We start from the raw sequence: 25,770 nt of genomic DNA, 5'->3' as shown, positions 1-25,770 counted from the left end.
TCTCCACACAAAGTCGTCCCATGTCTACCTCCCATGTCATGTAGCCCAATTCTGCGTCGAGACACCTCCCAGTAGTATACGCGCACACGATACCTCTTCTTAAATTTAATTGGTTATTTTCGATATCTGCAACTGCAGTATAATCATGCAAGGCTATTTCATATTCGTAATAAACTAAAGCGTTTTCCCATGTGTAACTTGAAGTACTGAATACTCTCCCTTACAAGACGTGCCTTTCAAGCTACCTGCTATTACTACTTTTCCTCTTGTGGTACTATTTTGTTTCAATTCTACTACTTTATGGATAACCATAAATCTTATTGTACCTGTCAATTGAGCTAAGCGGCAATCATTAAGTTTGAATTCCTTTACAATACTCGCAAGCGTATTACAAGCGTAGCCATACTCGTAATCAGAGGTGTAGGAAAATGCTCCGCAGTGTCTAATCGATCTTTTAATTATAACCTTGCACTGAAATATATGGACGCTTGTTTTTGGACTCCTTTGTAAAATTTGAATCCTGGTTTCTTTAGTAGATAGATTTCTTGTAGGCGGTACGCATGACGCTACATCCATCAAAGAGTAGCTCGTGATATTTATATCATTGTTTGCGCAATCATACGCAATCAATCCCTTCATTTCTGATCCAAGTTTTGAGGTGGCACAAAACATCAGTACTAACATCGTAATTTATTTATTTATTTATTTATTTCATATATATAACCGACGGACCATCGTGTCTAATCGGCAACCTTATAATTAAATTAAGGAGCATAACCTCTAGTTATAAGCAAACATTAAATGTTACGTAGACGCAATTTCTCCTTGAACGTAGAAGTAGACATACTAAAATCGAACAAATCTAACACTTCATTGAACTCGAGGGACATACGTATAATAGGGTGTCCCTGGCTATGGTTGTTGCGGGTACGCGGTACACGGAGATGGAAATTAGATCTAAGAATCCGACAGGGAGCGAACAAATTGATGCTGGCTAGTAATGCCGGGGAATCGATCTCTCCGTTAAGGAGCCGGAATATAAAAAGGCATTAGGCGTTTTTGCATCGAGAGCAGAGTGGTTCAAGTCCGAGAAGCAGACACCGCTGATGGTAGGAGGGCCGAGGGTGGTGGGATTGGCATGGAAGGAGTCGAACCGCATACCTGGTGAGTCTCCGTTGAATGGCTTCGAGACGATTGATGTCACCAACGTCAAGCGGGCACCAGATCGGACAGCAGTACTCCAGGCACGACCTTACGATGCCACAGAAGATCGACTTGACGCACATGGGATCGGTAAACTCGCTACAGGTCCGCGTAATTAGACCAAGTAGCTGATTTTCCTTCGCAACAACGCTATCAATGTGAGGGCGAAATGACATCTTCTGATCGAGTAGCACCCCCAGATCACGGATACATGTCGTGCGAGCCAAAGCCGTGTTGAGCATAGTGTATGTAAACGTGATAGGGTGACGGGCTCTGCTGAATGATATACACTGGTATTTATCAGCACACACTTGGAGGGCGTTTCTGCTGCACCAGCTGTCGAGATTCTCAAGGATCATTTGAAGGCGTACACAGTCACTGTCGTTTCTAACTGGAGCGAATATTTTTACGTCGTCGGCGTACATTAGATGTTGGCCTGGCGGTACAACAAAAGATAGATCATTTTTATAGATGAGGAAGAGTAGCGGTCCCAAATTACTCCCTTGAGGCACACCGAAGGAGTGAGAGCGATGAGATGCTTTGTAATAGTTTGCCAATTAAGATTCATTGTGTTTGTTTTTTTTTCTTCTTCGTGTATTTAAATGACTCTTCCAATGGTCTTTTAGTTTGATCATGTTGAAGCAAATGTTCCTTTGGTTCAACATTTACAGCAGCTATTTTCACTGCTGGACGTTTTAAAACAGATTTTTTTGTTTTAATTGTCACTGATCTAACTTGTCCATCGGGTGATGAATGGACCTCAAGAATTTTTTCCTTTAACCATTTCCCTGGAGGTGCATTATCGTCAGTCAGTACCACGATTTCACCTTCTTTTAATGGTTCTACCTTGTTTGTCCATTTATTTCGTTTGATTAAAGTGGGCAAATATTCTTTCTTCCATCTGTCCCAAAATATCTTTGAAAGATGTTGAATTCGCACATAATACTTTCTACTCAAAGCTGTTGTCGTCATTGGATTTGGGGGTATGTCTTCGGCTGATCTGCCGATTTAAAAGTGAAATGGTGTTAATATTTCATCTTCATCTGTGGTTAACGGAATATCCGTTAAAGGCCTTGAGTTGATCATATACTCTATTTGAATTAGCGTAGCTCTCAAAGTTTCAGGAGTAGGCTTCCTGTGTTTCCATTCTTCAGCCATGAATCGCAAGGCTTTCTTTATTATTTGAATCAGCCTTTCCCATGATCCTCCAAGATGAGGCGCTGAAGGGGGATTGAAGTGCCAATCAATTTGATATTTGGTAGCAGCTTCTTTACCCATTCTTTGATCAATTTCATGAACTAGAGTTTTTAGCTCTTTTTCAGCACCTAAAAAATTTGTACCGTTATCACTGTACAAATGAACTATTTTTCCCCTGCGGTGCTGAAAGTTCTTAAGACACACGAGAAAACTGTCTGTGTATAATTTTTTTGCTAATTCGATGTGCACTGCCCTTGTAGACATGCACGTGAAAATTGTACCCCGTCGTTTTTCTATGGATCTTTTAACCGCTACCTCCAAGGGACCAAAATAATATACCCCAGTATGCAAAAACGGAGGATTATACGGTTGAGATCTGAACGTCGGCAGCGGTGCCATAAGAGGGGCTGCCGGCCTTGCAGAGCGTAAAATACATTTTTGACATCAACCTTTTACGAGTCTCAATACCAATTTTAACCTTACTATCCAAAATGATTGCCTTATTGCAGCAATAACGACATTATCCGCTTGATGCAGATATTTTTCGTGATAGTGGCGCACAATAAGCCTAGTGATTCTTGACTTTTGAGGAAGAATGATGGACTTGCGAGTGCTATCAGCAATCGTAGTTATATTTTCAAGACGCCCACGTGACCTCATAACACCATGCTCGTCTAGATATGGCATTAGACACCGAAAATGACTCCTAGTTGATACTTCTTGCCCGTTTGTAAGATCCTTCATTTCATCTGGAAACTTTTCCCATTGCGCTCTTTTATAAAAATCCACCATTTTGATGTGCTTTAATTACTTGTTCGGTGGTAGTAATAGCTGTTACTAGTAATGTTTCACAATGGGCTCGAGAGCCATAGGAAATTCCTTTTGCTGTTCTAAAGCATTACGATTTTTAACCACTTGTGCACAGGCTAGAGAACACGTTGCGCCGAAAGTCATCACTTACATAACGTATGTATCAGGCACTTTATTTGTCTCACAATTTCGCCACAATTTCACAAAATTCGCTGAATGACCTTGCACTGTTGCGGCTGCGTCAAAAACTAATCTTGGTTTCGTCTGTGGCTTATTCTTATTTACCACGATAAAGTGTGGTAGATAAAATATTCTTTTGGTTTTTTTTCTTTGCCTCCTCTTGGGACAATTTTCTCAAATATACCTTTTGAACATATTCCTCAAATGTTTTACCAAGCCATTTATGTAATTGAGGATTTCTTTTCAACTGCTTCTCTTGTGTTTCAATGCGCCTGAGGGCGTGGTTATAGCTTTCCGGGAATACCACATCATCTGTTTTCCACAGCAGGTCTATTTCATATCTTCCATTATCCTTTTTGAGAGTTTTATTTATTAAGTTTTTCGCTCGTTCTTCTTCGGATGATAGTTTTTGTTTTGTGGCTTTAACGCCAAAGTCTTCAGTTGAGAAGTACTTCATTATCATCTCATTCATCAGCTATTCGCTTTTGTGAACCATAAAGTAGTTTGTTTCACAAATTTCGTGAGTTTTGTCCTCCCCGAAAATGATCCATCCTAGTTTTGTTTTTATTGCCATAGGTTCATCTGGATTTCCTACTTTCTTGGCGCTTGCAACTAGGAGGTGACTGTGATTCAAGCCAATGAGTATTGTTGGCTTAGCGTTTAAATAAGAATCAGCTGGTACTGATTTCAAGTGTGAAAATTTTGCTTTGAGATCAGCTACGTTAATACTTTGATGTGGTAGCTGTAAATTTTCAACCGTTTTTATTCCTTTTATCTTGTATATAGTTTGATCGTGATTTCCCTGAATTAAACAATCTACTCTTTGACTGAACTTTTCATTAACAGATAAGTTTTGTGTCCAAGTCATGGTCAATGGAACGTTTGCTCCATCCAGTTGAAGTTTTTCTGCCATGTTTGCTTCCATCAACGTGAGTGATGAACCTGGATCTAAAAATGCATAGGTATTTTGCTTGATTGCTCCATTAATTAGAATTACAGGAACAATTTGAAAGTAAACCACTCCGTTGGTGATTTTATGATAATTAACAGCGGGAGCTTCGTGGCGATGAAGTAAAGGATGAATTACCTGATTGCAATTCTCTAAAACGCATTTTACTCTTGATCGACATTCTTTTGTTTTGTGATTTCTGCTCTTAAGGCAGCTCAAACATAATCGATATAATTTAGCGGGATCAAATTTTTCTTTAAGCGTCTTTTGTTTGAATGTATCGCAGTTCGACGGTAAGTGAGCTGCGTTACAAATAAGACATTTTAGCACCCATGTTTGCGTGTTTCTTATTGCTTTCTTATTGTTTGAGTATGATTTTTCTCTGTTGTATGATCTTTCGGAAGGATTATTTATCTTTCCATTGTTATACTTGGTTGAATCATGCATGTTTACCGCGTGACGTTCATTCCGTTTTGGGAGATTTCGAACTGTGTTGGCTATAGGCAATAGCCAATTGGAGAAATGAGATAAATTAATTATTTCACTTCTCTTAATGGTTTGCTTATGTTCCACCCAATTGGTTTGTAGATGATAGGGTAATTTTCCTACAATTTCATCAATCAGTCTATGATCGTAAAGATAGGACTTTTCGTCCATAATCTCTATATTCGTTACAAGCGCCTCAATCGCTTCGCTAAGTTCCGGAATGTTATTACTATCTACTCGGATTCTTGTAACATCTCTGAGCAATTCTTGATAGATTAATTCCGGTCTTCCGAATAATTCCTCTAATCTTTTCATGATCATTTTAACGTTTACGGGATCCAGAAAAAGTGATCTTACGCTTCTTTCTGCGTCTCCCTTCAGATATTTTTGAAGTCGATTCATATTTTCTAAGTTACTGAATCTAGCTTCTTCCGAGGTTTCATCAAATGCCTTTTTGAACTTAGGCCAATCCTTTGCTATTCCATCGAAGAAAGGAAGTTCTCGGAGAGTTGTACGTTTATAGAAAGTACTATCACTCATGCTATTCTTTTTCAACGCTTCAATTAAAGCATTGACTACAGAATCTTGAACGCGATCATCGGGTAGAGGCATCGACTTCGACTTATCGAACTTACACTTTACGCAAAGATATTCCTCCCCCTTGCCGGGCTTCTTCTCTAACTTAGTACAGGATAGATGAAACCATCTATCGCACTCGTCACACTGAACCATTGATGGGTCAGCATCATCAGGCCTGGTACAAAGTTTGCAATGGCCATCCTTGTTTTCCACAAAGAATTTTTTACTCCTGGAACTCATTCTAGTTTCCATTGATACCCCTTTTACGTTAATAGAATGTTTCTTTCCTAATTAAATATTATTCCTCAAGGTAGCACGTAGGTCAGTTTTTTAATAACTGAAGGATTAATCCCAACAGGTAGAGTTCGCTTGTTCCTAATGGCCTAAGCCTTGGGTTTGAACGCCTTCTTCTCTGGACAGGTTCGTTCTTGTAAAGCTGAGCTATTCTCTTTACAAACTGGATCGAATAAATTTCGTATCCTCTCTCGATAAGAAAGTTATTCCCTAACTGGAGTTTTTGGTATTGACGAATAAGAATTCGTTTCCTCTCTGGAGCCACCCATGTTGACGACGGAACTCGGGCCAGGCCACGCGAAGGAAAGGCCTTCAGTGTCCTTAGTTCCAACCGAAAACAGATTTATAGGAAAAGATGGGTTTCTGCCCGAAAGGAGTTACCATAATAAATTGTACATTAAACATTCGTACATTCGTGGGAATCTATGCAGAGAAAGTGGTACAATTTATTCAATAACTTTTCGGATGGTGGCAGAGGGACCCGGATGAGACCTAAAGCAAATCCTAGGAAAGACGACGTTCAAAGAAAATCGAGACGTTTTCCGTTCAGTTTCTGAATTAGATCTGAGGTTTATTAAACAAATTTGGTTCTTATATACTAACATTTTTGATGCTGTTGAAACGTGTCCGTACACGTTGTTTAATTGTATTGGTGCCAGTGTGTGAAAGTACCGTGGCCCTTTTCGGCAATGCATGCAACGGTTTGTTTATAATCTTTATGTTTCCATATGCTGCTATGTTTACGCTTCAGTTTCACGCATTCTAGATTAATCCTAGGAACACTTGAAATTTTATGACACCCTTGAAATTTTATAACGTCCTCGTTTTGGGTCGATTGGTGAAAGAATTTGTTACATGCACATATGCATGTTTTCGTTCTTCATGCATTTTTTTTTCTCCTAATTTTTGTCTGCCTACCGGATGCACCAGCTCTAAAATATTTTTATTACCCTACACGTTGTTCGAGTGGCTTATGCTTATCGATGAACTCAAGAAACGGGCCGTTCCCAAAATGTATGTTTATTTAGGCCAGCGATCTCGTTCTCATACGATAAGTTACAATAGCTTCGAATTTCTACCCAAACTTAGCCGTTGCAAATGAAATATTTGTTAAACTTTGAATCGTGCCAACCTACCCGTTGCTGTCGCAACATATGCTATTTTCTTTAAGTTCTATTATGGGGAGGTAATTTTCTCTTCCTTTTACGCATATGTTCGTGTCGCTAGCCTTTTCCCTTTTCGGCACGCCTACGCATTCTTCCGGGAGGTTTTCTGGTTCTGGTGTGCTGTTTTATGTCAAGCGTTATAGATGGAAATGTGATCCTTTTTTATTGCTTTGTTTAGTGAGGACAAATTGTTGCATTGATTGTAGGCGTTGTGGTTTTCCCTTGTGGCGTAACTGTACCTAACACTTGAATTCTGTGGTGCATGTTCTGAATGTATTGCATCATTGACAAATATTTGTAATTATTGCTTTTCGAATTCGAAATGTTCGAAATTATTGCGTTTGAGTGATTTTAAAGTTTAACACTTGTATGGCCCTGGGAAACAAGGATATAGAATTTACCTACGCTTCTTGGAATTGATCTAGCTTGACACACGTGCATGCTGTAATCCTAAATTAACCGTTATGGGTTCGAAATGAAATGAATTAATTGACTGCTAAAACATGCAAGTCAAAACCAGTTGGCCCTACCCTGAAGGGTTTAGGATTACAATATGTTTGTTAACTTGATGGGTACGTCTATTCTTGAGTACGTTTGAACTATCATATTTTAGTCTGTTTTACGAGTTTAAAGAAATATATTTAAAACTCGATTGTCGCGTTCCCAACATACCGGCCCACGTAAAACTACAAGTTTTACGAGGGACGCGACTTTCGCTATGATAAGATTTTAGGAGATTATAAAGCAAAGATAGAAAATTATAAGAATATATGTATAAATTTACAATATTTTGTGTTAATTGCGTTCGTAATCACCGTCTTGCTGCCCGATGAGTGGTTGCTGTGAAGGCGGTGCGCATGCTGTTGTCATCCCGCGGTCTACTGGACGTGCAACGGTTTTAAGTGTTGGATACAGAAAACTCGGCTTACCATGACACGGTATTACCTGAATTTTAGGTAGTTCTTCATTTTGTGGTTCTTCTAGCGCGATGCTGACGTAATTTTGTTGGTTTGCTACGTTGGCTGCTTGTTGTCTATGGCCTCGATGAGATAGCAGATTTGTCAAGGAATCATAAAAGGATGCTAACAATTGCCATCCAACTCCATAGATCTCGAAGAGAATCCTGCCATGTATTATTGTATCGTTAAAGAATTTAACTGCTCTTCCGAATACATAGATACCGATAGCTGTTGACGTTACGTTGCCGAGCCAGGTTGACCAAGATACTAGTTTTGACCAGTATTTCTGAAACGCGTTGTGAATTATGTTTTCTGATACGAGTGCGTCGAAAGTAAACCCTTGTAGGTTAGGATGCTGACCCGCGATCATTTTATGTAGAACTGAAGATGCTATTCTCTTATCACTTTGTTTATATACCATGTTCTTTATCTTTTGGAGACTTTCGGCATCGTAAACTCCTGTATGCCCAATTCGTTACGATATCAGTGGTCAGTTATTGTGGGGCTGTCGTTTCTCTCAGACGATGATCTGTAGTATACCACCTACCACCAATGGCAAATTTCTCTGGTAGCAATGGCGTGCAATCTATTTGAATGTCTCTTAGTTGTAGCATTCGTGTAACTGGAGCCATAAACATAGAGCGAATATTGTACTTTACTGGAATTTCTTGATAGCAATCTTCCTTGCTGTCATATGTGACGTAGACCGGTTTGCATTCCAGAATGTATGTAAGGAATGAAAATACGAGGAAACGAATGTACTTTATTTAGACAGTTCTTTATTTAGACGTGTTAATTACAACAAACCGATCTCGACTGACCACTCCGCGCGTGCTCCCGTTTTTATAGCTATCCTATCATCTCCTCTCTCGCTCACTCATCTATTCGTTTCTCTTTCTCCTGATGTCCTTCGTCATCGCTCGCTTCGTTCCTCTTACGTTCGTCCTATCTCCCTCTAGAAACATACATGTATATTTGGGTTGCTACTACTGCTGTGTAACCAGGACGTTTGACGAGATTCGTGACGAATTCACTTGGGTTTAGGCGAGCAAGTGTTAATTTGGTCTCCAAAAGCGCTTTATCTAGCTTGCACATTTCGGTCATTACTGTAGTGTACACATCGTTCAACTTTTGGCCGAGATAGTTTTCTACTAGCGTGATTATCGATTTGAAGTAGGTGAACAAGTCGAGATTTCTTCCGTCGATCGTTCTGCGTTTAAAAGGCGATTGATATCCTTGTAACTCAAGAATGAAAATCTTTGGGTGATCGGTCACGTAGCTATTAAAGCCGCATATTTGAGTAGCATCGAGAGCTCTTATTGAAAACATGTGCTGTTTCGATATTAAGGTGTAGACCGCGTTAGCTCGTGTTTTGACGTCGGTATTTTGATCAAAGGTTTTGTTTACCGTACCTTCGTAGATTATTTCAAAGTCGTTGCGCTCGCATTGTCTTGACAAGTCGACACTCCTCGTAAGGTAGCCGTATTCCGCATCCAGACACCAACCCGTCGTATATTTGCAGATGATCCCGTTACGCAGCGTTACCTGGTCGTTTTCGATGTCCGCAGTGGCTACGTAATCGTACATTCCGATTTCATATTCGTAATATACCAATGCGCTTTCCCAGATGTAGCTCGATGTCCGGTAAGTTCCACCGCTGCATTTGGTTTCACTGACGCTGCCGTCGATTGTGCTTCCCCTATGGTAGTGTGATTACGACGCAGTTCCCTGACCTTGGCGTTAATGGATATAGAAACTTCTCCTAACGTTTGAGCTCATTTACATTCTAATGGAGTAAACTCTTTTATAATGTTCGCGTACCCATATTCATAATCAAAAGTGTGTGAAAAGGCGCCACAATGTCTAATTGAGCGTTTGATTATTACTTTACATTGATTAACATGCACTATAGTTTTCGGAATTCTTTGCAATACTTGAATACGTATTTCTTCTGTTGTTACGTTTTTGGCCGGTGGGATACATGATGGTACGTCCATAAGGGAGTAGCTAGTAATGTTTATGTCATTATTAGCGCAGTCATACGCTATTAAAACCCTTGATGATTCCCCTACTGATTCAGCTGAAAGAAATAAAATCATTAGTAGAGTAATGACAATATTTTTAATTTTTTTAATCGTATAGTTAAGAGCACATACGTTGGAATTGTAATAATTTTTTTTTTTTATTTTTTTCAATTTGTCGCGCACATATTCACAGTTCAAGATGTTGATTAGAACTGCCTAATATTTCCTGATTTCATGTTATATACTATATGTTCGGTTCCCTACTTTTCATTGTTTATGCTATGGTTATTATGTTTATGCTACGGTTATTTATTAGACATTTGATTTGGCCAGATGTTGATACGATATTGGTGCTGGTTCTAGTTCCGATGATTACTTTGTTGATCATAGCATATTTCGCTATGAATGGTGTTGCATTGTTTCGGTGCTGGTGTTTTGCTTTCGGTGCTGTGATGTCGTGTTAACTGTATTCCCCGTTAATTTCAATCCCGGTCCTCGTATAGAGTCTAAAACGCGCGGTAATTTAATATTACGACGTTTAAAAGGTTTAACATTGCTATCGTTTTTCTTGTTTCCATTTACCTGATTACGACAGATACTTAATGGTATTTTAGGGTTTCGTTCATGCATGATATCTACAAATTCAGGTGATGTGGCGGAATTGTCTATTGTAGTCTTAAGATTTTATTTTTTATAAACGTCAAGAATTGCTACTCCTGTGACTGGACGACAGTATATACCTTGCCTTGTTTTAATTTTAACAGATCGTATTTGTCCGTCCTTGCCGGGTTGTAATTCTATTACTCGTTCCTTCAGCCAGGTACCGGGTTTCATCGAATTTTTATCTGTAATTACAACGATATCATCGATTTTAATCGTTTCTGTCAATTTATTCCATTTTGGTCTTTGGGCAATAAGTGGTAAATATTGCTTTACCCATTTGTCTCAAAAAACTTTGAAATAGTAGAGCGTAAGTCTGTAATGTTTACGTTCCAAGCTATGGGTTAGGGTTTCTATCGGAATAGAGTAATTTCCTGCTCTACCGATTCGAATATGAAACGATGTTAACGGATCATCGTTTTCTTCGTTTAGAGGAATATTTGTTAAGGGGCGAGAATTTAAAATAAATTCAGTTAAGAACACACGCGTTGAAATTGATGTAAAAAAATAATTATTTATTTATCCGCGCACATGCTCTGAGTTCAAGATGTTGATTAGAACTGCCTAACTTTGCCTGAATTCATATTATTTAAGTTTATATAAGTTGGGTTCCCTACTTTACAATGTACATACTATGTTTGTTATGTTTATGCTATGGTTAGTTGTTTATGTTAGATGTTTGGCCGGATGTTGATGCGATGTCGGTGCATGATGCTGGTTCCAATGATTACTATGTTGATTGTAGCATATTTCACTATGAATGATGTTGTATTGTTTTCGGTGCTGGTGTCGTTTTAACTGTCCCAAAAAGGTTCTAGAATGGTGCTGAATTTGCACATATTCTTTGCACCGCATGGCTGTTGTCGAAATGGGATCTGTTATGTCTTCAGCAGATCTATAAATTCGAAAATGAAACGGTATTAGTATTTCATCCTCCTCTAAAGATATCCTTGTGAATTAAGAACACACGTGTTTAAACGGTCATAAAAATAACTATATTTTCACTAATCTGTCACGCACACGTTCTGAGTTTAAGATGTTGATTAAAACTGACAGTCTTTGTCTGATTGTCTATTTTATAAACTACTCTCGCCGCATAACAATGTACGTATTGTGTTGTGTTAGGTTTGTTATATCTATGCCTGATTTTGAGTACCAAGTAATTATTTTTAGAATATATATCTAGAGTTAGTTGTTTACGTTAGATATTAAAAATTTCGATTCAAAACGTAAAACAGAGTAAAACACTGTGCACGGTTTAGCTTTAGAATTGTCAGTGTTTATTCAATTTCAAATTCTAAATCTACCTTTTTTTTCTAAAACATACTCCGTCCTTTTAACTTGGATGTCATAGGGGAGTTTGGACGCTTATTCCAAAACCTAACTATTATCATTATGATAAGGTGGTTTTTTCATGAGTTTTACTGTGTGCACTAGATTTTCTAATGCTTTCGGTAAATCAAAAAACATGTTTTTGACTTCTTTTTTATTCTTTGTAGATTAGTTAGGAGTTAAAGATAAACCAAATAAGTTTTTTTCATATTCATCTTCTAACCTCGTTATTATTTCTTTAACGTTTTCAGATTCCATCATTAGCTGTTGAACGTGCTGCAACGCCTTTCCGTTCAAAGCTTGTGTTAAACGGTTTAGTTTTTCTAAATCCGTAAAACTGCCCTCTTCGTTTGTTTTATCAAACGTTTGTTTGAATTTCGTCCATTCTTTTGGATCGCCTCCAAACTTGGGCAACTGCATCAAGGATTGCCTTCTGATAAGGGTTTCCACGTGCGATGGTTCCTTTTTATCATCAACTAATATTTTGATGACGTTAAAAATGTCTTTCATCTTATCCTTTTGGCTGATGATAAAATCTTTTATGGAGGTTTCAATGCTTGTTTCTTGTTCCTTTCCCTCCTTGCCCTTGTCGGTTTCCTTTGTCAAGCTTGTAAGACGGTTAATTTCGTACTTGATGCCTTGACATTTCGGACATAACCAATATTCTTCTCGTTTAGGCAGTCGTTGTAATTTAACACACGACAAGTGGAACCAACGATTGCATTCATTGCATTGTGTCATCGTTGGTTCGCTCGTGTCCACCCCGGTACACAATCGGCATGCGCCGTTCGGATTGGTAACAAATTTTACAGGCATTTTGGACGATGATTTCCTTGCCTTTTGTTAGTTTTAATAAGGAATTAGCTTACCTGGACAAGTTCCTTTATTTCCTTTTGAAGTGATGCAGGGCGACGTTCTCCTTGTCTGGACCTTGGCTGCGCTGTCATGAATCACGATCACAACACTTTTTAGCACAATTGTTCAGTAATTTGATAAACAAACACTGCTGGTTCAGATTACGAGTTTTTTGTTTGTTTTGAATAAACGAGTTTAACGGACGAGGAGGAAATTGTTCTTTCACAAGAACGGTGAGAAATACGAATTTGACGTTACAATTTAACACCTTTTTTTGTGTAAACTCATTCACTAACTTTTTTGTTCACTTCGTTCACTGGAGTAGATATAAAAAATAAAGTTTTGGAGTTTTCTTATTTGTTTACACTACTCCTCTCTGGAGCCACCATTATTAATTTCGTATATGAAATTCGCGAAGTCGCAGAAAGTTAGTTGATCGGTTCAGAAAAAACTCTGTACACGGGAGCACAGTTAGGCGTCAGAATTGTAAGTGTTTATTCAGATTCAAAATGAATTCTTATATACTAGTTTCTTCAAGTTCTATTGTGGGAAGGTTATTTTCTCTTCCTTTTTCGCATATGTTCGTGTCGCTAGCCTTTTCCTTTTTGCCACGCCTATGCATTCTCCTAGGAGGTTTTCTGGTTCTGGTTTGCTGTTTTATGTCAAGCGATCCTGAAGGAAATGTGATGCCTTTTTTATTGCTTTCTCTGGTGAGAACAAATTGTTGCATTGATTGCAGGCGTTGTAGTTTTCCCTTTTTGGCGTAACTGTACCTAACACTTGAATTCTGTGGTACATGTTCCGAATGTATTGCATCATTGACAAATATTTGAAAATATTGCTTTTCGAATTCTTTATCTGGTTAATGTTATTAACGCATCTACGTTTGAGTAATTTTTAGGTTTACCGATTTTACGGCCGTGAGAAAAATGGATGTAGAATTTTCCTACGCTTCTCGGAATTGGTCTAGCTTGTCACACGTGCATGCTGTAATCCTAAGTTAACCGTTATAATTTTGAAATGAAATGAAGTAATTGACTGCTAAAAAGTGCAAGTCAAAAAACCCAGATGGCCCTACTTGAAGGGTTTAGGATTACATTAAGTTTGTCTCCTTGATGGTACGTCTGTTCTCGAGTATGTTTGAACTATCATATTTTATTCTATTTTATGATTAGAAAGAAATATAAAAATCTGGATTGTCGCATTCGCAAAAGTCGCCATGTAACGCTTGGTTCATACGCGACGGGTAGATCATCGGTGTTGTAATTTTAAACATCACTCACTAGGTACATTTTTATTAGAACAAGGCGGAGTTTCGGATGTTCCTGGAAGCCATCGGGGCTCCAGGTAGGGAATGAACACAATTAATCAACTACACATTTCACTTGTTTTGTAAGAGTTAAGATTTGACCGACAAAGACTTAACTGAACTGCACAACTTCACAACTGCACGTACTGTGCGTAACTGTGTTTCTAACTGCGTCCGACTATGTCTGTGGTCTCATATTGTGTCTTTATTTATATGGTGCATTTCTCTCCAATTAGATTTTGTGTTTTACTTTCGCTTTCTATTTTATGTCAGTTATGCTGAAGATCAGTTTTTGGGTTTACATAGTACACATTAAGATTAAGCTTTTCTTTCCTAATCTCAGTGCATTGGATACAGTCCATATATCCGTAGGACTTTTATCCAACTGTGCACAAGCGAGATGAAATTGTCTATCGCAATCAGTACATGCGATTATATTTCGCACGTCTCCATCCTGTTCCGTTCATAAGCGGCAACGGCCGTTTGGGTTTGAAACGAAATGTTTCGCCCTTTTGGACGAGTTAAGAACACACGCGTTTAAACTGTTATAAAAAAATAATTTTTATTTTACCAATTAGTCGCGCACATGTTCTGAGTCTAAGATCTTGATTAGACCTAACTATCTTGGCTTGAATTCTTATTATATAGATTGATTTCGCTAGATTTCCCTTGATTAGACCTAACTGTCTTGGCCTGAATTCTTATTATATAGATTGATTTCCCTACCTGACATACTATGTTGTCAGTTGTTTGTTTATGCTTGGTTTTGAGTTATTAAATTGTTAGTTATTTATATGGTTAGTTGTTTATATTAGATGTTGACCCGATGTTGGTGTGATGTTGGTACATGATGCTGGTTCTAATGGTCTACAATGTAGCATAATATCATTATATTGATGTTATGTTGCTTTCGGTACTGGTGTCTCGCTAACTGACGAATCAAATGATTTTCGGGTTGAAAAATTTCGTAAATTTTAAATTGAATAATAATTTGAACGACTCACCTGAATTCAAGTTTGCTTACTTGAATACCTTAATTGTTGTTTTGACTTCCGGTGAATTCAGCAGACGTGTTCCTTTGTAAAGATGTTGTGGTAGGAACTTTTAACTCGAGGAGGAATTTGCAGCAGACTTGTTATTGTTTCGGATGAATCTGCGATGATCTCCGATATTTGATGAGTCAGCGATCTTGGCTGATCGAGTTGTGCAAATAGAATTATTTGTGGGACTGTCCCTTCTTCCGCTAATTCTTGATGCGGTTGTCGATTTGTATCGTTATTCGGTTTACATCAGTTAATATCTTGCACTAGCTGTTTTATTCGTAGTTATTTTTCACTCGCTTTTTCACTTTCTTTCACTCGCGCTGCGGCTGTGGAGCTTCGTAGCGTTCTTCCGTTTCGCGTCACAATCACTTGCACTTGAAACACTTCCGGAAACTATTGTTCATTAAAACGCTGCCGGTTAACAAAGGCAGTTAACTTTAACACTGAACTTGCACTTTTCCTGAATGACTGTTCTTTTGGCGACGGCACACCGTTTGCAAGAATCCGCTCTAAGAGTAGCTTGCGCCTAACTTGCAACTCCTCTCTGGAGCCACCATGTAAAACTTTGAGGCGTTTACAAAATCTTTTTGGATCGATCAGACGACTGAACAAGACCATTGCCAACGCGCTGGCAGTTCCACCTTTTTTAGGACGATGTTCGCAATTCTAGTTATGTAGTATATTCGTTTATCAATTTCATCGACTTTTAATATTAGTACTGTTGGTTAGCTATAATTTTTATAAACCATTAACATCATCAGTTAAACTTTTAAGTTCACTTGGTTCACCAGAAAATTTTGGTTTACAAGATTCTTCTAACGACTGCTGCTCCTATCCTCTAACAGTGGCAGTTAGCCAGTCGTGGTGTTAACGCAATGGAGTTGTGTTACTTCTCGGTTCGTTGAAAAAAGGACAACTTTTTTCAACAAGATGAGCTATTTACCATTTGTTAACACTACAGTATCAAGCAAATGGCTACCTCTGAAAAATGGCACTTATTGTTGGGCGATTGGTAAACCTTGTGTTTACTAATTGTCCCGTTGTAACGTTACTCTTACGTAGTTCCTCACAGAACAGTAAAAAAACTTCAAAAAAAAATCGGGACCCTGTTCGAGCGTCAGTTAAGAACACACGCGTATAAACAGTTATAAAAAATAATGATTTTTTAATGTCCTTAAAGTCTTAAGGAACAATATGAAATTCCTGGAAAATACTCTGTCCATCGACTAAAATGTCTGTATAAGGGGAACCATAGGAAATAATTGTTCCTTGTCCAATTCCCTTAATGTCACAGTTATCTTTAGGTTGATATACAGTTAAGAACACACGTGTTGACGGCGGAACTCGGGCCAGGCCACGCGAAGGAAAGGCCTTTAGTGTCCTAAGTTTCAACCGAATACAAATTTATTGGAAAAGATGGATTTCTGCCCGAAAGGAGTTACTATAATAAATTGTACATTAAACTTTCCGCTAGTATTCACGGTTTGTGGGAATCTATGCAGCAAAAGTGGCACAATTGATACAACAACTTTTCGGATGGGGCAGAGGGACCCGGATGAGACCTAAAACAAATCCTAGGAAAAGCCAAGACGTTCAAAGAAAATCAAAACGTTCTCCGTTCAGGTTCTGAAATAGATCTAACGTTTATTAAACAAATTTGGTTCTGATATACTAACATGCTCGATGGTGTTGAAACGTGTCCGTACACGGTATTTAAATGTATTGGTGCCAGTGCGTGTTAGAATATTGTGCTCTTTTTCGGAAATCTATGCAATGGTTTTTTTATGTCCCTTGTGTTTGTATATGTCGCTTTGTTTGTGTTTCAGTTCCACGCATTCTACATCAATCCTAAGAAAACTTGAAATTTTATGACGCTTTGGGTTGGTAACTGAAAGGAGTCATTATCTGGTACATATGCACGTTTTTGTCCTGCATGCATTTTTTCTCCTAATTTATTTGCACCCACCGGATGTACTCGTTCCAAAATATTTTATTACCCAACGCTTTGTCCCTGTTGCTTACGCTTATCGATGAGCTCATGAACGGGCCGTTCCCAAAAATGTATGTTTGTTTAGCCATATTAAGGATCTTGTTCTCATACGATAAGGTACAATAGTTTCAAATTCTACCCAAACTTAACCGTGGCAAATGAAACATTTCGTTGCAATTTAAAAATCGCCTCAAACCTACCCGTTGCTACCGCAACAACACGCGTTGAAATTGATATAAAAACATAATTTTTTATTTATCCAATTTGTCGCGCACATGCTCTGAGTTCAAGATAATGATTAGAACTGCCTAACCTTAGCTGAATTCATATTATGTATGTTGGGTTCTCTACTTTACAATGCACATACTATGTTTGTTATGTTTATGCTATGGTTAGTTGTTTATGTTAGATGTTTGGCCGGATGTTGATGCGATGTTGGTGCGTGATGCTGGTTCTAATGATTACTATGTTGCTTGTAGCATATTTCACTATGAATGATGTTGTATTGTTTTCGGTGCTGATGTAGGGTTAACTCAGAGCTTTTATGGCTTGTCTGTGTGCCAGGGGTTTCACTATCTTATTCACTGTTTTCAATAACTTCACCACACAAATATTTGTTATTAGTGCTAGAATTAAGTTGAGCTTTAGTTCATGGGATTCGTGGTGTTCGGTATGGTTGTTTTGTGTTTGCACGATGGTTAAATCGTTGCTCCCTTTAACATCCGTTTCCGGTTTTGAGCTATCGTTGCCCATAATATAAAAAGGCCTAATATAATATTAGACCGGCCAGCTGATACATGGTGCGTTTATTGGAGACAGTAAAGCCTTACCTTGGGTAGGGGGACAATACTGCTCATAAATGAGTTGAAGGGACAAGATATACGATCCTGTGTCCGATCAGAGCTGACCTTCTGTCCGTTCTGGTCGCTTTATTTATACTCGTATCTTAAGAAAGTTAGCGCACATTTGTTTACCAGATGTTTACGCGCCATGCCTTATGCGGGTACGCGATAGCATGGAAAGATTTTCCATTTTGACAATTTTTATAACGCTTAAGGGTCTATTATCGAGATCACTTGTTGTAAAACTTCGCCAAAAAAGATCGAACTCTTCGAGTTAAGGTATTAATTTCGTTAACACTAATCCTCTCTGGAGCCACCAATATTAATTTCGTTAACGAAATTCGCGAAGTCGCGGAAAGTTAGTTGAGCGGTTAAGAAAAACTCTATACACGGGTGCACAGTTAAGCGTCAGAATTGTAAGTGTTTATTTAAACTCAAAATGAATTCTTAAATACTATTTTCTTCTATTGTGGGAAGGATATTTTCTCTTCTTTTTACGCATATATTTGTGTCGGTAGCCTTTTCCCTTTTTGCCACGCCTACGCATTCTCTGGTTTGCTGGTTCTGGTGTGCTGTTTTATGTCAAGCGTTATAGATGAAAATGTGATCCCTTTTTCTATTGCTTTCTCTGTTGCATGTAAAAATTGTTACATTGATTGCAGGCGTTGTGGTTTTCCCTTGTGGCGTAACTGTACAAATACAACATTACTTGAAATTTTTGGACAAATACTTGAAATTATTGCTTTTCGAATTCATTATTTGGTTAATGTTATTGACGCATCTACGTTTGAGCGATTTCATGGCCCTGGGAAACATTGATGTAGAATTTTCCTTCTTGGAACGCTTCTTGGAATTGGTCTAGTTTGACACACGTCCATGCTGTAATCCTAAGTTAACCGTTATGGGTTCGAAATGAGATGAAGTGGTTGATTGCTATAACATGCAAGTTAAAAAAACCAGATGGCCCTACTTGAAGGGTTTAGGATTACAATATGTTTGTCTCCTTGATGGGTATGTCTGTTCTTGAGTACGTATAAACTATCAAATATTATTCTTTTTTATGAGTTGAAAGAAATATAAAACAAATCGATTGTCGCGTTCGCAATAAAAAGTATTGATAATTAGAGCTCTTAGCAAATTCTGAATGAAAAAAAAATGTTCTGAAAAATAATTTTGATTTTTATTTCGCTCGTATTTCGATAATTCGCTCGTATTATTTCTTATAATTCAATAATAGTAATAATTTCATCAATATTAATATTTCAATTTTATTAATTGCAATCAATCATCTATCTCATCAAAGTATTCGAACTAATTCAATAAGATGTCAAAGTCAAAGATGTTTAATTGAAGCTATGCAGTTTAAATTAAGCATAGCTAGCTCATAAAAAGAAATATAACTAAATTAAAATTAGGATATTGTAAACTAGTAGAATGATTGCCAATTATCAATTTAAGCTAGCCATAAGTCAAACATCAGTTGTCGGCCAATCATTTGAAACAACGTAAAGAACACGTGTGTTATTGTAGGAAATTATTTCTTCCTTGTATTTAAAAGGCGGTACTGCCAGCACGTTGACAAATTAGGGAAAAGTGGATAAAATGTTACTAAATTATTTAAATAATAAATACACAAGAATACAATACATAGAACTCAGATAGAAACAAACAGCATTCAACTCGAAATCTCCAAACAGTATGTTTAAATATAATTAAAGTAATGATTGACATTAGAGCTCTTCAAGATGAGGACGGAGAGGTTTACCGTCGAAATGCACCATCTGATCGTGAGAATTTGAAAGCAGAAAGAACTACCGGAGGAGTGGAAGCTGGGTGTCTTATTGCCACCTACAAGATCCTGTCCCAGAACTTGTTCTGCATACTTGCGCCCCTGGCTACAACTTTGGTCGCCAGTTACCAAGCTGGGTTGGTTAGAGCCAAAGCCCACCACCGACCAAATTTTTGTTCTTCGGCAGATCCTCCAAATGTGCCAAGAGCGCCAGGCCCCTACGCACCATCTATTCATCGACTTCAAGGCGGCCTTTGACACCATAGACCAGAATGAACTATGGAACATCATGCAGCGGTACCACTTCCCCGGGATGTTGATCCGGCTGTAAGAGGCTGAGAACTGAGAGTCTGAGGACTGAGAATCGTTCGAATCTCACAGAGGTCTGAGGCAAGGGGACGGACTCATCTGTCTGCTCTTCAACATCGCCCTAGAAGGTGTCATTCAAAGCGCGGGGCTAAATAATGACATTCGTGGCACGATCCTCTACCGGTCTCTCCAATTTCTTAGCTTCGCGGATGACATCGACATCATCGGAAGGACAACAGCGAAGATGTGTGAGGCGTACACCCGACGCAAACGCGAAGCAGCAAGAATTTGATTGAGAATCAATGCAACAATGACGAAGTACCTGCTTGCTGGAGATTCAGGGAAGCAATGTATAAGTTGACTTGCATCAGGGAAGCAGTGTATAAGTTGACGGCGACAATCTTGAAGTAGTAAAGGAGTTTTGCTATCTCGGGACGGTCGTTACTTCGGACAACGACATCAGCAGCGAAATCCGGATACGCATTGTTCAGGGGAATCGGGCATACTATGGGCTTCACCGACTGCTGAGATCTAGAAGACTTCGAGCCCACACGAAATGTTAGATATATTGCACATTGATTCGCCCGGTGATCCTCCATGGACAAGACTCCTGGATCGTCCGATCGGAAGAGGCAAACGCTCTGGGCGTGTTTGAGCGACGTATCCTCCGGACCATCTTTGGCAGTGTGTTAGCGCATGGAGCGTGGAGGAGAAGGATGAACTACGAGCTTGCTGAGCTGTACGGCGAACTGAGCATCCTGACCGTGGTGAAGACTGGCAGGATACGATGGCTGGGGCATGTCATGAGGATGCCGGACTCATACCCCACCAAGAGGGTGTTCGACAGCGATCTCCAGTTTGGCATAAGGGCAGGGGAGCACAGCGAACTCGATGGCGTGACCGGGCCATGTCACGTCGACGTGCTCTATCGTGTGCAGTCCAACAAGAGCGACAGAGAAAATCAAGATTGGATAAAATTGCACATTGTGGCTTGCAAATTAAGCTGTATTTATAATGTATTACCAGCAATCAAAATCGTCGGATGTCAAAATTGGGAATAATAATGGTTGAGGTAAGTGAGTAAAGATTTTGAATGCAAATCACAGGTTTAAAATATTTTTATCTTTTCTTATTTTTTACCACAGGATTGTTCGCTTATTTGTCTCATATTAATATCGAATTCTTGGCCAATTTTGCCAACAAAGGCAAATACGAGTAAATTTGTCTTCTTTGGTTGTAAAAAATACTGCGCATGCATAAAAAATACTATGTACGAGTCGATCTATACAGCTGATGTATACAGTTCCCATTACACAATCGATTCGTCAGCTAAATAATGTAAGTGGCCATATAAATTTTCAAATAAAAAATTTATAATTTATGCTTTATATCTCTACAGGTACTATAAGATCCATTTAGAAATTCTATTCTTCAAGCTCACGCGTCAGCAGATTCTGTCAAACTGCCAGTACTACATTATTGCAGCAGACCCCAACCTGTCCATGCGCTTCAACAGCTTTTCTAGCAGCAGGAGCAGCGGATTCGGAAGTAATGATGAACTTGCATAACTATTAATGTTTTTCACTATTTGATATTTTTTAAGAGTTTGAAACGATTTTTCTTTGTTCTTCGAAAATCGTCTGGACAGCGATTAATTTCAATACGAGATGCGACATAAATACTACAGGCCATTTCAAAATCAATAGATAACAGAGATAATCAATATAGATAGTGAAAAACTTGTTACCTAGTACTTAGAAGAGTAGATTAAGTAATATTAGATAACAAAGCTATATGCAATTTTATAATTTCGACTGAGGTTAAAAGATGCTTGGTAGACGAGGTAAAGTAGTAACTGAATTTTTTTTAGTAGTAGTCGCGTATGAAACAGTTACACAAAGCGAATCAAGAAATGTTTTAATAGTTTGGAATAGCTCCCAATTAATGTACTTCATGGTGATAAAATTAATTAAAATTAATTAATGTATTAACAATAGTTTAATAATCCTACTATACTTTCGACGTTTGCATTTGTGAATTTCAGAAAGTTATAAAGTTTTGAATATTATTTTTACAATAAATATCGTTTCGATGTATAACACTCAATCGTATTCGATCAGTTTTGCAACGGGATATAATCAAATTCCCCCAAGCGCAACATATTAAGCTGGAAACATATTTCCAATATTCATAGAATAAAACCAAATCACCATAGCTACACAGCTGGTTTGCTCAATAGATGGCATTTTTTAATTCATCATTATATTGCTGTCCTTTTCTTGCAATGTGTTTCGTCTAGCTTCATCTAATCTTGACCTATATACTCTTTCCGAGCAAAAATCTATTGGTCCGTGTGGTCAGATACATGGGTATCATCACCAACAACCTTTACTCAAATCTCACTTGCTTCAGTGCTGGTAAAGTCCACGCTTTTTCGCATGCGATTTTATCGGACGGCCTGTCAAATTTTTATATGGGATTTGACAGATAACGTCGGACGACGAAATAGCACGTCCGACGTTATCTGTCAAATCCCATATACAGTAGAACGTCGATTATCCGGGGGCGGATTAACCGGCGGGCGGCTTAACCGTGCGCATAAATCTGACAGCTGTTCATACGTACGGCGAAAGTTTGCATCGATTATCAATTGGGTAACCAGTTTCTTGCGCAGCTCTGTAGTGTCTAGGGGTATTATCGAAATTCATTTTTGTTCATGAACAGTTGTTAAACCTACAGTTATTGATTGAAATAATATTCTACTAACGATTAATCGATTGATTCTAGATGAATTAATAATAAAACTAGTGAATTTGATATGTTTTATATGCGTTTGACATTTCTTGGACCATTATCCGTGCAAATCGATTAACCGGCAACTGTCCGGTCCCGAGCTGCCCGGATAATCGACGCTCTACTGTAAATCTCGTCCGATAAATCGCATCCGATGAGCGTTGCCACGGGCCGAAGCAAAAATGTCGCGCGAGACGAGTAGCTCTGTTTACAAAATTGAGCTACTTTTTGTCACGCACGACGTTGTCGTTGTATGTCTATTTGAACGGACAGTACAGAGGGGAGCGAAGACAGTTCTACTGAGTGGCTATCCCACCAACAGATGGCACCGCCAGCCTTTCTTTTACCGTTCAAATAGACATAGAGCGGCAACGCCGCGCGCGACAAAAAGTAGCTCACAATTTCACTCCGAGTAGATCAAAGTAATTCATTTGGTCCAGTCAACCTACATGCTTTTTGTTTAGAAACATAAAAAATGATTGAAAATGTGTTCTAATTTTTTTTTGTGTTTGGCATTGATTTGGCTCGTAGAAAAACTAGATAATTTGATTATTTCGGATGAAGCAGAAATGTCGCGCGAGACGAGTAGCTCTGTTTGCAAAATTGAGCTACTTTTTGTCGCTTGAGACGTCGTCGCGCGCGACGTTGCCGCTCTGTGTCTATTTGAACGGTTAGAATGCAGAAGTCGTTTGCCGTCTACTAAACGAAGTCTTTTTACGGCCAAGCTAAACGTACCGGACGACATCGGACGATGCCATAAAACGTAGGACCGCAGACAAGAGATTCGCGTCGGGCCGGGCCGTGTCGGATCACAGCGGGCCGATTTTGTATGGGATTTGACAGTTGGCGTTAACAGATTTATGGCATCGTCCGATGTCGTCCGGTACATGTAGCTTGGCCGTTACATTTCGGTTCGATTGAGAGTCGTTTAGAACGTGTTTTGTGTTCGTTTAGGGCCGTATCTGTGCTTCATCGCATGCGATTTTATTGCTCGTGCTGTCAAACGCCTTTTCGTATAATATTGCGATTATTTGGATTATTTTAAAAATATAACGATTATGAAAATTTAAGTTTAGATTGTTTCTACAAAACACCACACATTAAGTTTTACAGATAAAATCGGATGCGGCGTCCGACGAAATAAAAAAAAATTGATACCGTCGTACGACGAAATCGCACGTCCGACGTTATCTGTCAAATCTCATATAAAATATTAACAACTCTTCCGATAAAATCGCATCCGATGGAGCACAGACACGGGTCTTAGTTGAGTTGTGGCACTTGTGTTCTTTATAGTGGTTTTACCGTTCAAATACACATAGAGCGACAACGTATCGCGTGACACAAAGTAGCTCAAAATTACACGTGACACAAGTAGATCAAAGTGGCTCAATTTGACCATGTCAACTTACATGTTTTTTGTTGAATATAAATTGTTCAAATTTATTTATTTGAGTTTTGATTAAGTCTGGCTCATAAACAAACTAGATACAGTAGAACGTTGATTATCCGGGCACCTCGGGACCGGACGGTTGCCGGTTAATCGATTTGCACGGATAATCGTCCAAAAAATGTCAAATTCATATAAAAATTGTAAATTTCACTAGTTTTATGATTAACTCACATTGAAATAATCGATCAATCGTTAGTAGAATATTATTTTCATCAATAACTATAAGTTTAACAACTGTTCATGAACAAAAAAGAATTTCGAAAATACCACTAGACACTACAGAGCTGCACAAAAAATTGATTGCCTACTTGACTTACTTACTTACTTATCCGGCGCTACAACCGCTTTGCGGTCTTGGCCTGCCTCAGGAGTGTCCGAAACCGCTCACGGTCTCGCGCCTTCGTCTGCCAGTCCGTTATCCCGGCCTTAATGGCGGACGCCTCCACGCCATCTTGCCACCTCAATTTGGGCCTACCACGCCTCCTCTGTCCTTGTGGACGGCCTAAAAAGACTTTACGGGCTGGGTCGTCTGTTTCCATGCGTATAACATGGCCAGCCCACCGGAGCCTGGCGAGCTTTATAGGCTGTACGACAGTGAGGTCACCGTACATCTCGTATAGCTCGTCATTATAGCGGCTCCTCCATTGTCCTTCCACACATACGGGGCCAAGTATCCTTCTGAGCATCTTCCTCTCGAACGCGGCTAAGAGGGTTTCGTCGGATTTGGACAGTGTCCATGTCTCAGAGGACTATCCACTTGACCACTTGACTATCGCAGTAAATTTTCACCGTATGTTTGAATAGCTGTCACATTTATGCGCACGGTTAATCCGCCCCGGATAATCGACGTTCTACAGTAATTCGATTGCTTCACGAAGCAAGAATGTCGCGCGAGACAAGTTCTGTTTGCAAAATTGACGTCGTCGCGCGCAAAATTGACGTTGTCGCTCTATGTCTATTTGAACGGTTATACAGTAGAACGTCGATTATCCGGGGGCGGATTAACCGTCGGGCGGCTTAACCGTGCGCATAAATGTAACAGCTGTTCAAAAATACGGCGAAAATTTGCAGCGATAGTCAAGTAGGCAATCATTTTTTTGTGCAGCTCTGTAGTATCTAGTGGTATTTTCGAAATTCATTTTTGTTCATGAACAGTTGTTAAACTTATAGTTATTGAATGAAATAATATTCTACTAAAGACCAATCGGTTAATTCAATGTGAATTAATCATAAAACTAGTACTTTTGATCATTTTTATATGAATTTGACATTTCTTGGACCATTATCCGTGCAAATCGATTAACCGGCAACCGTCCGATCCCGTGCCCGGATAATGGTAGGTTCCCATCAAACATTGCGAAGGGTTGCGAGTACCCGTCAAACATTGCAAGGGTTGCGAGTAGAATCATCTGCTCGAAATCTTATGGCATTTTGAATAATCTATGTTTTTTATTCATTAATTTCTTTTTGTTGGTGTTATTAGTGGAAAAGAACACTTTATCAATTTTTGTGATTTTTTTCTAAATAAAGTGTCAAAATCGCATGTTA

The 25,770-nt window shown here is 38.8% G+C and overlaps 1 long non-coding RNA gene across 1 annotated transcript; it reads left to right on the top strand.

The window, feature by feature from the left end:
• Positions 1-20,275: 20,275 nt before the first annotated feature.
• On the top strand, positions 20,276-21,926 carry LOC120895101. The gene is made up of 3 exons (XR_005738286.1): positions 20,276-21,048; positions 21,122-21,314; positions 21,376-21,926. It is a non-coding gene; the product is annotated as an uncharacterized LOC120895101 (long non-coding RNA).
• The last annotated feature ends 3,844 nt before the right edge of the window (positions 21,927-25,770 follow it).

This window comes from Anopheles arabiensis, chromosome 2 (genome assembly GCF_016920715.1).
Source record: "Anopheles arabiensis isolate DONGOLA chromosome 2, AaraD3, whole genome shotgun sequence".
Lineage (NCBI taxonomy): Eukaryota > Metazoa > Arthropoda > Insecta > Diptera > Culicidae > Anopheles > Anopheles arabiensis.
This window is presented reverse-complemented; position numbering and strand designations above follow the sequence as displayed.